This window comes from Vulpes vulpes, chromosome 13, assembly GCF_048418805.1.
Source record: "Vulpes vulpes isolate BD-2025 chromosome 13, VulVul3, whole genome shotgun sequence".
NCBI classification, from domain to species: domain Eukaryota; kingdom Metazoa; phylum Chordata; class Mammalia; order Carnivora; family Canidae; genus Vulpes; species Vulpes vulpes.
In genome coordinates this window covers 32,788,133-32,804,362 of record NC_132792.1, presented here as the reverse complement: position 1 = coordinate 32,804,362, position 16,230 = coordinate 32,788,133, and the positions used below count along the sequence as shown (strand labels likewise).

Genomic DNA, 16,230 nt, shown 5'->3' with positions numbered 1-16,230 from the left:
AAGGGAACAAGAAAAGATAAAGGTTACTCATTTTAAAAAGCCTATTCAAAGAAAGAGTACAGTAGAAACTTTCAGTTAAGTTTAGCATCATGATCTTCAAGGTCAAACCGCTTCCATTTATGCTATTAATTATGAAACATTCTTAAGATCTTCAGCCTGACATTTTAGGTTCTTGAGACTCCTAAGTTTCTATGTAGTATTTAACTGGAAACCTTAGGTTATCAGTCATGAATCTCCAAGTAAACTGCTGCCAAAAAATCTAGTTTAAAGTCACAACAGTATGTATCTCAATTTACTGTAGTTGCAGTCCTTACAGAATAATTTTCCTCTAGCATCAGGATCCTCAGTACTTAACAAAAACATCATACCCATTCCATCCAGTCTCAACCTGGTGAATGCCTACATTCCTAACGAAAAATTTTTATGGCAGTGTGCCAGGCACTGTTGTAAGTACTTTATACATATTAATTTTCTTAACCCTTAAAACCGTTAACAGTGTAACCTTCATTTTAGAGGTGACGACACTGAGACACAGAACAATTTGTTAGCTCCAGAGATGCCAACAATCAAATTGTGTTTAAAAGCTAAAAAAAAAAAAAAAAAAAAAACAGTCTCCTCAGCACATCCTTAGAAAAAGGATTCTTTAGAAACTCAATGTAACTGTCTCTGATAGAGCTTTCTTTATCACATTTCCATAATCAAGTAACTGTTTCTTAAACATATAAATTCCCCTAGTTGTAATAAATAAAGTTTATTTACATATGGTAGAAAAACATCCTATTATGCTTATTCATTGCCTTTTAACTATTTTCTAGATTTTAACCTTGCTGTTCCTTCTGTATCTTTCGTCTAATTCTCAGATTTGAAATTATGTTTTCCTTTTTAAATCTATTTAATCAGCAGTTTACATGAAACAATGTGCACCCATTTTGACAAATGTATACATCAGCATAACCACTGCCATGAGGGTAAGTTCCTTCTGTTCCTTTTGCAGTAAATCCCCAAATCCACTTCAGCCAACCACTGAGCTCCGTCAATACAGATCAGACTTGTAGAGGTAAAATAATTTTAAAGTATAACCCAGGACCAAACTAAAACAGCTGACAAACAGTAACATGAATAAAGATAGTGGAAAGCACACCCTGCTCTAAAGGATGCAATGCTTGTGAAATGGCTGTATTATTATTCTTGAAATACAACTCTCAAGTCAAAAGTAACCATAGTATTATTTATGTTTAGCTCACCAATCCCTACTTGACTCACAGAAGGACTCTGATGGAAAAAAAAAATTCCATTTCTTATATTGGCAGTACTTAAAAAGAATGAAGGGACTAACACACCTAAACCACTAAAACAGATGTAGTACATGTAACATTATTTGATTTCCTTAATTATACAGAGCACTGCAATAAAAACTGTTAAACCAACACTAATAAAACCTATACATAAAAGATAGTCGACATAAGTGAGCTTAGTTTATCTTCTTGGATGGTCCCTGAAGATTTTGATGCTCCCACAATTCCTAGCTCAGAATAGGTGCTCAAACAGGTGGACAAAGGAGTTCACAACTCTTAAAAATGGGGAGTTCTTAAACTTAGGATTGGCTTGTGACAGCAATAAACTCTTCTAAAGTGTTGAAAAAGATGGTCTATCATTCACATCATTCACATTCTTAAAAGGAGCCCAAAAACAGGATACAAAAATGACCCACAGGGATCCCTGGGTGGCGCAGCGGTTTGGCGCCTGCCTTTGGCCCAGGGCGCGATCCTGGAGACCCGGGATCGAATCCCACGTCGGGCTCCCGGTGCATGGAGCCTGCTTCTCCCTCTGCCTGTGTCTCTGCCTCTCTCTCTCTCTCTCTCTCTCTATCATGAATAAATAAATAAAATCTTTAAAAAAAAAAAAAAATGACCCACATATAAATGCAAAGCTCAACTGTCAGCTGTCTTAGTTAAAAACTCAAAGTTATATCCAGGAAATACTAATACCTCTAAAGAACCTGCAACATATAAAGACCTTCAGGAGATAGCTTTCTACCATATTCTGAGCCAACAAACCCTTTGTTCAAATGAAATGTCACTTGGAAGCCCAAAATTTCCAACTGAAAGGTTGAAATAGGTGGTAATGGGTAAATAGGTAGGCTGATTGTGTTTCTTTTCTACCCCAAATATTATACCCCAATCTCACTGAAAGAGTCCTAAAAAGGAGCCATATTTCCAGGAGCCTTTGTCTAATTTCTTAACATGTTAGCAAAAAATATTTTAAAGCTCCACTATCTCAAAAAGGTTAATGTTCTACATTTCTGCCTTAAAGCTCTAAAGAAATATTTTTCTCGTTTTTCAAGAAGCATTTAAAGTTACTCGGTGATGATACATTAAACTAAAAAATCTATGACATATACAATCACATTCTATGGAATCAGAAAGATAAGTCTCAATGTGTTGTGGGTGAGCAGAGTTTATATTGTATACCAGATGTGCCAAGTTAATCCATCTCAATTTAAAATACCACAGGGAAATTCCAGACACCTCTCCATTAAGAATGTACTCAAACTCAGGTAATGCCACGCCTACCCCCAACACTCCAATCCTGGGTGTAATTTCCAACGGATACTGCACCATCTTTTATGGCTTATTAATCAGAAATGGGACTTATTTACTGCTCCAACACATATATGACCCACTACACACTCTACTCTGGTGCTGCTAGACATTGAATTATTATTTGCATTAAACTTCAGAAAAATCTACCCTGTGTAAATCTTAGATTTCCAAATGGAGCAAATTCATTTTTTCACAAAAGCTCTGGGGTTTAGTTTTTAATCAACACATGCTAGAAAGTATTCTCTACTTACAAGCCTTTAAGCCATGTTCACAACCAAACACATTACCAATATATGGTGAAAGCAAGTTCCACTTTTTCAGTAATACAATTGCTATAATCATAGTACTACTTTTTAAAGTAATTTCGTCTTGGATATTGTAGCTGGGAATAATAAAGCGTTTAACATTCCTTATTTACACCTTTATTTTGGTGTTTTTTGGTAATTTTTTTTTTTTTAAATGAAGAGCTGCCAAAGAAACAAAGGTTCCAAAGAACTGTACACTGCTCCCTGGAGCCTTCCATGAGGCCGCTGAGTCCTCATGTTCAGTGAGGGGAGCTCCAAGAGTAGTGGCTGCAGCAGCTGGGCACTTGCCTTGTTACACACCTGCTACAAAGGCTTCTATAGTTGATTGTACTTCAGAAGAAACTGATACATCTCTCAAATAATCACAAGATAATTCTGGCAGCAACAGCCCACTTGACACCAAGCTGGATGAATATGAGTCTTGGATTTCTGAAGTGAAGACCTCCCTGGAAGTAGAACAGGGAGAGCTGAAAGGTTGAGAGTACTATTTCAGATACATGTAATAAGGAAACCCAACCTTAATATATCAACCACTTTTCTAAAAGGACTTTTACTCATTAAAGAATGAGAACTTCAGATATTTGAATTACACTACTACTGTAAGGAAGCCTAAGAGCACTTTTGGTTTTTAACATATGATTTGAGGACTTAAAACTCAGCTCACAGCTTTAACAATAGACACAATGCTGTCAAAGTCAACTCTGCATTCTACCTCTGACAGAAATGTTACTTACCATATAGAATACCTTTAGAAATAACTGGACAAAAGAACATTAGAAGAGGATTCTCAAGGATGACTTGGCACTATAGATGTGAGGCCTGGAGAAGGTTCGAATCACCAGAAACAGTGCCAGGAAGCTACATACTGGAAATGGTTGGAAGTTCCAATAAATTGTGTGATGACCATAAGACCATATGGATTTTCGCCATACCAGACCAAAAGTAAGTGATGGATAATAACACTAATCTACACTGAGTAACTTAGGATAATCAGGACAAAATCTGCTTCAATCAATGGTTAAGTGGAAACCCAGGAATAGCAATAAACACCCTTAAGCTTACTTTTCAGGTGGGGAGGTAAAAAAAGAAAAAAAAAAAAAAAACCTGATTAACCCTAGAGAAAGAACATTAAAGGTGACCGCTGAAGAATTATTTTAAAAGACAAGAGCAAGAACAAATAGGATATACATAAGGGAGGGGAAAAAAAAAAACAACAACAAAGGAAATGAGCCCAAAAAGACTAAGTTTGAAGATAAAGGCTGCCCTATGAAATGCCTCAAGATTCTAAAAATAAATCTTAATGAGAAAACAAAATACAGGATTGTAATACCAATATACTTTTACATATGAAACTGACAAGATTAGGCTCCCTTTGTCTTGAGGGCCCCTGGGTGGCTCAGTTAAGCCTCTGCCTTCAACTCAGTCACAGATCCTGGGGTCCTGGGATGAGGTCCAGCACTGGGAACCCTGCTCAGCAGGGGAGCCTGTTTCTCCCTCTCCCCACAGCTCATGCTATCAGATAAATAAAATCTTCAAAAAAAAAAAAATTGTCTTGACTATTCGATGTGAAGGCTGAATTTTTTCTGAAGGAAGTGTATGTACCTCACACAAGTAAAATAATTAAGTATGAATGGGAAATATATAACCATATTAATTTCAAGCTTTCTAAGCTTTCCTAGTGTAGTATAGGGAATAACTCTTCAAAGAAATGCACTTACTATTTTGATTCCTTAGGGCAGATCTCACTGTCACCTCTCCAAAAAGAAAATTATTAATATATAAAACACACATGCAATACAATGACTGCAGCAAGTACAAGATTAAGAAATAGAATACTCATGAAACCCTATACATCTTTCCCAGGTGGCAGTGGTCACATCTCCCCTAGAATAAGCATGTTCATGCTTTTTTAATCACTTCCTTGTTTAATTTTATTGCTCCCTATGCCCCTAAAACTTTGGCTTTACTAGTTTTGAACTATAAATAGCATCCTTGTCATTTTTCTACCATGACTAACATCTTTTGCTCAACATTATAGGCTCCATTCACCTATAGACATGACCGGAGTCCATTAATTTTCATGGCTGTGTAGTATTTTGTGTAGATACACATTTGTCTGAACTGATCAGTTTTGTGTATCTGGTACTTGTGTATTTGGCATTTTGTGTTATTTGTGTAGATACACATTTGTCTGAACTGGATCAGGATTGTGTATTTGGATATTTTGTGTAGATACACATTTTTGTGTAGATACACATTTGTCTGAACTGGTTACTTCCCATATTACTTATAGTATTTATGACATAACTTCTGTTATTTATGTCCTAAGGGCAGGGCTATTCAGACTAAGACCTGCAAACTAGCTGATTCAGAAGAACCAAGCAGTCCATGGCATTGGGGGAACAAGAGCCTTGTCTGCTGACCGGCGGTTTAAGTAGCACTGATCTACATGGCTACGTACTGGGAGAACAGCTAGGTTTTTAGTGAAAAATGGTCTTTAACTCCTCTGCTCTTTTTTTTTTTTTTTTTTTACTTGTGGAAACTCCTTATGAGTTTAGGATAGCAAATACCTCATCTTGAGGATCTGGGGGGAATTGTTTTTGTTACACTGTCCATGTTGAACATACTAAGATACTCCCTACTTTGGTCATGCCAAATAGAACATGTTGACCATGTTGAACCTAGATAAAAAGATACTATGCTTATTTAGGAACTCTTTATAAACTGGGCATCAGAGGATTCTTGCAGCAAAAAGCAAGCAATAGACGAAAAGTCCTATATTCAACATAAATCTAACACTGTCTCTATAAGCACATAAAATCATAGTACAGAATCATACCCTAAGAGTATGGTAAAGAATCAACTAAAATTGAAAAAAAAAAACAAAAACAAAAAAACAAGAAACCCCACTAAAATATAAAACTGAAAAGCCCCTACAAATTAAGGGAGTTTTTTTTATTAAATATTAAGAAGAGACGTGTAATTCTTAGGATTCCTATTAACTGGTGGCTTAAGATTGTAACAGCTAATACTACTCATGTTCACAATTAACAATCAATACCTTAGAGCAATGCTGTCCAATAGAACTTCCTGTGGTAACTGAAATTTTGTCACTGCTCAAAACAATAGCCATTAGCCATATATAGCTTGCCAGCACTCACAATTTGGCTCACACAACTAAGAATTGAATTTTAAATTCTATTGCATTTTAACTTTTAAAATATAAATAGCCGGCTGGCTAGTGGCTACTTTACTGAACACAGCAGTGCCAGGATGCTATTTTCATAAGAATTTTTTTTTTTTAAATTCACGAGACACACAGGGGAACAGAGATAGGCAGAGATACAGGCAGAGGGAGAAGCAGGCTCCATGCAGGGAGCGTCTCCAGGATCACACCCCGGGCGCAGCGCTAAACTGCTGCGCCACTGGGGCTGCCCTAGTAAGAAATTTTAAACTTCTAAGGATCAAGTCCATACACATCAATCACAAATTAAAATTTCAATTAATATTTTAATTTGTGATGTGTGCCTTCAAATAACTTTGTTCAAGGTAACAAAGATCAATTCACAAGTTTACAAAGCTAGACTATAGGAGCACAAAAAGTAACAAACCATAGCAAGTTCAGAAGAGAGATTTAAAATGTGTGCTTATAGAAGATAATGAAGAAAAGGCATAAAGTTCAGAAAGGATCGTTTGAAAATAATTTATTATCTTGGGTACTTCTGGCAATCAGTTAGTTATAAGGCATTTAAGACCTCAGGGTGGCTGAGTATGGCCCAGGCAGGCTGAACACTATCACTCTAATCCTTTTATGCTGAAGAAGTATTTTCTACTTGTGCCATAACGTTCTTCACATTATTCACTGGAATAGAGAAAGGATGGCTAAATCCCCGCTTCAGTTAGCTTGTGACAAATTGCTTAACTGTGCAAGGATGGTCCTGGAATGGAGGTGAAGGACAAAAAAAATATCGGTTTCCTAAGCCTTATCAATGTGAGAGCACCTCACATAGGCTTCTCTGAACAATGGCCCGCCTAGAACAGCCTTCTGTTTATCCAGATTTCATATTTTACAAGGTACAAATACCTTATTCACTCCTAATTTAAGTGTCTCAAAATTTGGGGGAAGGAGTGGGAGGAGTCTGAAGTAAGACCACACAAAGGAGCGTAATGGAATACAAAAATTGGTAGTCACTATTAACCCCCCTGGATCACTGTTTTTTATAATAAATGCAAGAACCATTTTATTCCCTTTAAAAATTGGTCTACAATGCTTTCCAATCTTTTTGGCCCTCCCAGCAAAGACTCTGAATTTACCCAAAGAAAAAATAGCCATGTTCCCCAAACACTGTTTTATCTATTAAGGTATTTTCACATTGTGCTTGTACAGAATACTTTTCTATTAATTTACATGAGCAGTGAAGAGCCATCAAATACTATTTCATGTATACCAGGGGATACATGTACTTTAAAAACAGTATATTTCAAGGATAGCAGTTTTAGCTTTGTCAAAGAACACCACCAACCATTAATGAATATTCTCCTGAATTTGCTTGCATCACAGAATCTATAAATTATCCAAACTAAAATTTCTTTTCTCCATGGTAAATCAAAAATCTGATTTTACTACTGACAACAGCAAAACATGAGAAAACAATACTAGTAAATTCATACAGAACATTATCTCCTAGTTAAAATAATTCATTTCAGTTTAGGGCAGGTCCTATTAAGGCATATGCAAATATTACCAATCAGGAGACAACATGAATATTTAAAATGCTGATGATTCTTACGAAGTTCCTACCTGAACATAGTCAACTAATGACAACCACAGAAAATATTTTAGACAAATATTAAGAGTCCATTTAAACCATTCTATTAATTGAAGCCTATTTCTAGATTTAGATACAACTTATTAAAAAGTATGTTAATGATTAATTCAATAGGACTCCATCACCAGACCTGTTAATAAAAGTAGTTGGTTAGAAGAGAATTTAGTTTTCTGGAAAGGCCTATTTAAAAAATTTTCCATTAGGCTAATTTTATTAATTATAAAACAAGAGTGACAGCTAAAACAATTTGAGAATCTAGCCCAATGGAAAAAAACATACCAGCATAAAGCCCTAAGGAACCCTTTAAAAGACATTCAAAAGCTTTGCCACAATGAGAGGATCTTCATTAATCTTAGAAACTACTAGTGTTGAAACATTTGTCAAATATCTTTATAGTGCTCACCTATTGCATCGTACACATATTCCAAAGAAAAACTATTATGTAAGCAACTACCCAAGTTTCCAAATATTTAATAAACTATCTCAAGATTCAGATGGTTACCTGACTTAAAAACCTAACTCTGAAGGGAAATCTTAGAGCTTAGACCATTTGCACAGAACTATATGCTCTGCAATGCTACATACCAAGGATTTTCCACAAAGGCCAGTGTGTTAAAGCCCTTTTAATGACTTCTGGTTTTCCAAAAACAGTATTGTTGCTCCATAGGATTTTAATGTCCACCATAACAAACTCCTATTGATATCTAAGGACATTTCTGGAAAGCAGAACTTTCTCTTGCCATTTTTACTAATTCTAGCCAAGAACCTTTGGAGTCAGAGATCTTTTCCGAATTCAAAATTTCTCAGATTTTAGAATGGTACTATAGTACATATGCTTCATATATATACTATACAACATTCTCTAGGCGGCCAGCACCCTGTAATCACAATATTTCTGCAACAAAATTTAAAAATATTGGCACTTAATGGGATAAGATAAAAATAGCAACATCTCAAGGTTTTGTTTCCAAATCAGTTTAGGTTGCTTCAAGAAAGCTATAAAAATCTTAAGTAATTTTTGGACTTCAGAATTCTATGCATAAGGGACTGTGGGCCAGTAGCTTTATAGCAAAGTTCCAAGTGCTATTGTTTTGTTCAACATAATATACATTATATCTAGACATAGTAAGTCAGTTACTTCAGCTGCCAGAACCTTGCAGAGTAGTATCTTTAATATATTCTATCTGTGCTCATCCACTCCTGAAAGAGTAAACTATGGACTTTCCCAGTACTACAGTATTTTAAATAAAAACTACTTTCCCAGATTTGCCAGACTCATTTATTAAGCTATCAGTTCACTGATACAAGTTTAAGAGGAAACACCACTAGAAATATTATTCAAATAAAAAAAGTCCATCTTTTAATATGATCTTCCTTAAATCATGAAGCTTGTTCTTCAATTTCCATCTCAGAATCTATTTGTGACTGTGATGTCAACTAGACCCCAGCCCAGAAAAGTTAAATCTCCAAGTCAATGAGGGGAGAATATTAGATATATTGGAAATAGAACCGATTACTAACAAAAAATAAGAAATCCCAGACTTGGTACTGAGATGGCAGATGGCAGCAACAGTGCTACTCTACTATGCATACAAGCCACCTGGTTAAAGTGCAGCTTGAGTCAGGTTTGGGTGGGGCTAAGATTCTACATTTCTATTACAGATGATGCTAATCCCCAAAACCACACTACGTTAATAAGTGGTGCTTAATACACTCAAAAATGAGAATCATTATTATCAGCTTAGGGCTAAAGGAACTGTTCTAGTTATAGCTATGATTTTAAAAATAAGCAGTATGCTCAAACTCACACAGCTAGGAGAAAGCCAGTATGAGAAATCTTCTAGTCAGGTTTCTAAGTCGGTAGAACTTGCAAGAAATCCTATTATTTAAACCATTTTCCTCCCCTCTTTAGCCTTGCAAATGTGTTGAAAAGGTCTGCTTTAACATACTTTAGATAGAGCAAACATTTTTTTTGATAGAATCTATTTAACAACATCAGACTATAGAAACACTATATTAATACTCTAAACTTTTCTGAAAATTTCAATTGTTATCTCCTCCAAGTCTCTGGACAACTTAGAAACATCCAAACCTCAAAACCCAAGTTTCAATAGCAAGAAACGTATAATAAATTTTTAAAAATAATAAACTATGTAAATCTAGCAGCACAAATTCAAAGAACAGTTTACTGTCGAATTGTATGTTGCAGTTTTAGGTACAAAATTCATCCAAGAAAGTGGCATGCTGGAAGACATACATGTATCATCTCTCAGTAAGTCCTCTAAAAGCAAACAATTTTTCCCACCAGCTGAGTACTATATAAACCCATTTTATGAAACAATTATCAACTCTAGTAATCCATTATACCAGGCAAGACACTCAAACTAGAAAAACAAGAAGATTCATCTCTTATATCCCATATTGTGGGGTACGGTTTCTGTTAGTGGAATGAAGAACACAATCATTTGCAATATTTAAATGCTTACATCTTAAGTTAAAAACAAAATACAAAATCTTTCCAACTTATATTAAAACCTGGGCTAGGGGATCCCTGGGTGGCTCAGCGGTTTAGTGCCTGTCTTTGGCCCAGGGCCTGATCCTGGAGTCCCAGGATCAAGTCCTACATCAGGCTCCTTGCATGGAGCCTGCTTCTCCCTCTGCCTGTGCCTCTGGTGCTCTCTCTCTCTCTCTCTCTTCTGTGTCTACCATGAATAAATAAATAAAATCTTTAAAAAAATGTTTTAAAAAATAAAAAAATAAATAAAACCTGGGCTAGTTAAGACTTCCTAAAGCTTGGCTTTTAGTATGTACCTAAGTATAGTAATACTTGTTATGTACCCAAAATAAATTTTAAGTGATCCAATCATTGGTAAACAATGCATACAAAGCTGAATCAGTATACCCATAACTGTCAAACCTTTATGTTAGAACTATTAAAAAGCGCTTTAAAAGTCACTTCACTTTAAGAGATAAGTACAGTTTCAAGTTCTGAAAAAAACTGAGCAACAAAGAACTCTCCTTTACTTCAATTTACAAGAGCCCCAGCATAGATATGAAAATACTTACATGGACAAGTTAGGAGATGGAACCCCCCTATCATCAGCTAGGTTCCCAAGGTGGCTCAGCGTTGAAGTCGAACTGCTCTCTATACAGCACTTCTCCTAGGCCCTCTGGGTAGTTGTATACTTGGTCAGAAAGTTCGCCCTAAAGAAAGGAATGAAAATAGTAGTAAATAGTCCTAAATTAAGAAAACTAGCTTGTTCTTCGAGCAGATTAAATTGACTTAAAGATTAACTGTGGGAATAAGTTTTAGTTTTAAAAGTCTTTCATCAGTCACATTATACAAACGATGTTTTCAAAAGGTTTACCATAATACCAAGTACTTTTTTTCTGTAGTAAAAATTTCCAAGCTGCTCTAAGTACAAAATTCAGAGCTTGATGTCATGATCATCTTTCCAAATCGCCTTATCTACCTAACACAGTTTCCAGCCTTCATCTAATTTCATTTTCACTTTTATTCATCTTCTAAAACCCAAATTTCTCAGTGCCCTAAAATTGAAAACTTCCAAGTACCCTCATCAACCTGATGTATAATGTTCTGGCATGATCTGTAATCTGGAACTACCCAGAACATTTCTTTTACTCTCCAAATTTCAAGTCCTCTTTACTTAAAATGTAGAATCTTACTACATACCAAAAAGATCTTAGCTGATATGCCACTTATGTGAAATAATGCTTGATAATTGCCTTACACAGCAGGCAAGTATTTAAGGGTTGTATCTCTTCCACATACCTTAACCTATCTAGACTTTCGTCTACGATCACTAGAACTATGAATGTGAAGTGCTTAGCATGTTACAAAACGCTAAATTTGAGCCACGGTTATTACTGATTATGGTTTGCTTGGATGGATTTCTCACCTTCAAACAAAACTGCTACATCTATACTTCTAATCATAATTAGGTGGTTGCTACTTTAAACTAATATAACCTGACAGGACTTCCTAGAAAAAGTGATAAGGAAGCCAGAAAAGGATTAAACTAGAAAGTATAGGGTTAAGAATCAGAAAAATTTCAAAAGTACCCTAGACATATGTAAAGCATCTCAAAAAAATAAAAATTAAAAAAAAATAAAGCATCTCTCACCACCAGGATAGAAGCATCCTTGTGGTTCTTCAACCTACTAGGAGAATCTGCTCACACTCTTGGATGAGTCAAGAACCCATACAGACATGTAACTGTGATTATAATCTTACTATTAAATTTCAAATAATATACTCCAAAACAAAGATTTTGATTCTCCCCACACCAAGATAATTTTTAAAATAAATTAAAAGCTGACTCATGCTGAAGACAGAGTTTATTCTCAACTATCCTATGTCTTAGGATAATTACTCTGGGTGAAAAGACTCATCTCACCCCTACTAGGTATCCACACAGCTATTTTGCTTAATGTAACCCAAGAGCAGTGGCGTAAAATGTTAAAGATATTAAACTTCGGACATTCAAAAATGTTCTTCAGCATGATCTCTAAAACATTTCCACCTAACAAAAAGATACTAATAGGAAATGAAGGCCCTAAAATATGAAAGGCACATTTTAGTAAAATATGAAAGGCACATAGGCTAAGAGGGCCAGTTACATACAGGATATTTGTACAGTTAAAATAAACCATAAGGAATTTAAATGAAAATGTGAAGAAAAAGAGGTATAGGAAAAGATAATTATTCTTATTTAGAATGGTATGTGTAATCAGTTGCAATCAAATTCTTTAACTGAAGAGAATGTCTCGTTACATCTATGTGAATGCATAAGCATGGGAAGAACTAGTCTTGACTGAAAGCAGTAGGTCTCTACCACACACACACACAAAAAAACCATTATTTTAGCCTAGTATCCTCAAATTATCAGCATTTCCCTGAATAACAAATATTGTCTTTACCAATGACTTTTTAACAAGTTGCTACATGGCATTCTTTCCCCAAATCCCAAACTAAAGTCTAATTATGAGGAAAAAAATCAGACGGCCAAATTGAAGGACCTTCTACTGGATATCAGGCCAATACTACTTCTCTAGGCTGTCAAGGACATGACAAACAAGGTTAAGAAACTGTCAGAAAGAACTGGGGAAAGCATGACAACTAAATGTAATGTGGTACCTTGGATTATCCTGGAACAGAAAAAGGACATTAAAAACTGATGAAATTCAAATAAAGTCTGCAGTTTAGTTCACAGTAATGCATCAAAGTCAGTTTCTTAGTTTTGACAAATGTACCACAGTAAAATGCTAATAAGAACTGAATGAGAAGTATGCACCTCCGTACTACCTTTGCAACTTTTCTGTAAATCCAAAATTATTTCAGAATAATTTATTTTATAAAATTAGGCAAAGTATTCACATAATGGACTACCACTGAGGAATAAAAGTAACAACCTACTGATCTACATATCAGGGTTAAGTATCAAAAAATGTGCTGAATTAAAGCCTTTTGCATAAAATAATGCTAACAATATAATTCCATTTACATGCAAGTTTTAGAATAGACAGATCTATGGTTTAAAAAAAAATCAGAATCCTGGCTGCCTCGGGAAGAGTGGGGCGGGGGGAATAGCATTTAAAGGGGTAAAAGAGAAGTTTCTGGCAATGCTCTACATCTTGATAGATTTGGATTACACTACTCTTTCGTTAGAACCTACAAAATGATAGATTAAAGATCTGCGCATTGTATCCAAAGGTTTTTCTTTTTAAGAATAAACAGTATTAAACTACAGCACATACTTATGAACTGAAGATTGGTAAAGTGTTCTGGTGTCTCCAACTTTGAAATACACGGAAAAATGAGATGGATTGATGAATGGATAGCAGGATGTCAAATAAAGCAAAATGTTGCTAAATGAATCTAGGAGAGGGTACAATTATTTTGCCTTCTATGTTTGAAAATGTGTAAGTTAAATAAATCTGACAAGAAAGAAGGCACTGATTACGTGATCACTGCACCTACTAGAACTCATTTAATTAGGAGCCAATCTTTCCTACTAAATGTAAACTTCTCAGGGCTTCTTTGTCTTCATGACCATGATCTGCATTCTCACATTTGTAAAAATATAATAATAAAGATCAGGGCCTTGCCTGACAATCATTAGCCATATTTCTGCCAGGTTCGTCCCATCAACTCTTCCCCCCACACAGCACTTCTCTCTCTCTTTCTCTCTCTCTCTAAGAGTCCTCAGGTTCCCACCCAAGCTGGGGGCTTAAAGGTCGAAAAACTACGGGATAGAAAACATCTTAAAAGATCCAAGATGCCACCACAAAATCCAGTTAAATCTGAACATCATAGGGCTATAAACTGTCCCCGACTTCAGGTTTCTGACCCAGCAGTTTCGCCCAAGACACATACACGCTCAAATATTTTGGGCAAGCGTTAAAACACGTCACCATCATTCCTGTTGGCAGTCAAAATAGCACTTGATAAGCCACCCAAGCCTACCGTTCTCCCTCTCACTGCCCAGGAATCGTGGCGCGGACGGGAAAACGAAGCCATGGTGACTAATCCTCAGGCTCCAGGAGGTGACTGGGGTGAGTGAAGGCGACTTGGCCCAATCAGGAGCGCCGCAGGGGGCGGAGTAGCAGCCCCGAGGCTTCCAGAAGGGGCCAAAGGCCTCTCCCTCGCTACCTGACACCGGGGCTTCCCTGCCTCCGGGCCTCGAGTGGCGTCAACTTTCCTCCACCCGAGGGGGGCCGCACTCCCCGCACCCCAAGAACCAGTCCTCCTTCGGCAGCTGTCACAGGAGGCCGCCGCCGGGCCCGCCCCGCTCCATTCATAAGGCCCCGGCCGTTGCAACCCTTCGCGCCGCCCGCGGGGTTACCGGAGGCGACGGGGCTCCGGGCTGGGGCTGCGGGAGCAAGGCCCCTCAAGGCTGCGGCCCGGCCCCCCTCCCCGGAAACAGCAATGCACCACGGGAGAGGGGTGGGGGCCGCACGCCGCCGGGAGACTGCGCCGACCCCCGGCGGGGACCCCCACGAGCGCCCCCACGCGCACACGCCCCCTCACCTTCACCGCGGCGGCGGCGGCTCCCGCTCCGCCGAGCGGCAGGCGGCCGCCGGAGGGCCCCGAAGCGCGCCCGCCACCCCAGCCCGCCGCGCCGGCACCGGCCGCCGCCACACACACCGCCGTCCGCCATGTTCGAGGCAGCCGGCCGCGGGGCACTGCGGGCCGCCGGTCGGGCGGAGGGGCCCAGCCGGCAGGCACCCGGCAGCTCCCCGAGGCTGGCCCCGCGCCCCCGCGCCCCTCGGGTCGGTACTCACGTGAGATAACGGCCCAAAGAGTCGGGTAAAGCGTCTTCTCTTTTTCGGCGGAATTTTTAAAGAGGGATGTGGTTACCTTGAGCAGAAATACCCAAGGCGGCCTGGGCCATAGGCTGCGGGGACGACGTGGGGGGAAAAGCGCGGCACCGACACCAGCTGTGCAGCAGTGGCGGCGGCGGCCGAAGGGAGAAATAGAACAACAACGCGGGCAGAAGAAGAATGGCGAGGATTGGGTGGGGAGAGGATTCGGCCTCGTCACACTGCAGAGCCGAAGACCGAGAAAGGATGAAAAGAGGCAGAGGTGGGGATAAAAAGGAAACACTGCAGCCGAGCGAAAAGCCAGAGAGTGTGGGAAGGCGGCGCCGGAGACGCCAGTATTTATAGCGAGGGGGCGAGGTCTGATGACGTCACAGCCGGCGGGCTGCCGCGCGAGCGGGGCGGAGCAGGGCTGCGGCCCGGGTCGAAGGGAGGGAGCGGAAGAGAAAGGCGTGAGACGCGGGCAGCGGGGCTGGGGGCGAAAGGGGGCGGTGCGGGCTACCCTGCGTGCAGGTGCCCAACGCCTGTGGCTTCCCGCCCTCCCGAGGGCCGTCGCTCCTCACCCGGCGGAGCCCCGTGCGCTCGGACGGGGGCGGGCGAGGGGAAAAGGACGCGCCGGGGCCGGGGCCGGGGCCGGAGCGCAGCGTCGCCCGCGCCTGCAAGCCCCGGGCGCCTACGCTCCCGCCTGCGGCTGGCCCCGGCGCGGTAGGAGTTGGGCTCGGCGCCCCGGCGGCCCCGACTTCCAGAGCCGTGCTGGGCCGGGGGCAGCGGCTCTCGTGCACCGCCTGGGGAGGCTCTAAGGGAGGCCTGTAGGGCCTTCGCCGGAGCTCCGCCCCTCGAGAGCGCGACGCTTTGGGAAGGTCCCACCGGCTGTGCCCGGGGACTGCCCTCCCAGGGTGAGAGAGCGCTCTCCTCCGTGGAAGCCAGTTCCTAAATGGCCCGGGATGGATGGGCCCAGCGCTGGTGAGGTTACCGAGAGCCTCCTGACCGCGTGAAAATGTCCCTAGTGCGCGTATGTTACAATATGGTGCAGTAGGATTTTTTTTTTTAAAAGGAGTGTGGCCTCTATGTCATTATTTAAAGGATTGGTGCAATTACACCCAGCCCTTATTAATGAAGGGCCAGTGTTGGTGAGAGGATTACTGATGTTAC

General features: G+C 39.7%; 1 protein-coding gene across 4 annotated transcripts in view; it reads right to left on the bottom strand.

Moving 5' to 3' along the window:
- The window catches only part of AZIN1 (antizyme inhibitor 1), a 31,178-nt gene extending 15,417 nt beyond the window's left edge, over positions 1-15,761 (bottom strand). For 2 of the 4 annotated variants that reach the window (XM_025994793.2, XM_072734120.1), the window contains exons 1-3: positions 15,043-15,425; positions 10,804-10,941; positions 3,209-3,354 (exon numbers count right to left, since the gene is read on the bottom strand). The gene's annotated coding sequence lies outside the window, so the exon portion shown is untranslated. Of the gene's footprint in view, positions 1-3,208; positions 3,355-10,803; positions 10,942-15,042 lie in introns of all 4 variants that reach the window. The other 2 variants (XM_025994792.2, XM_025994794.2) reach the window with 2 other exon arrangements.
- Between the last annotated feature and the right edge of the window lie 469 nt (positions 15,762-16,230).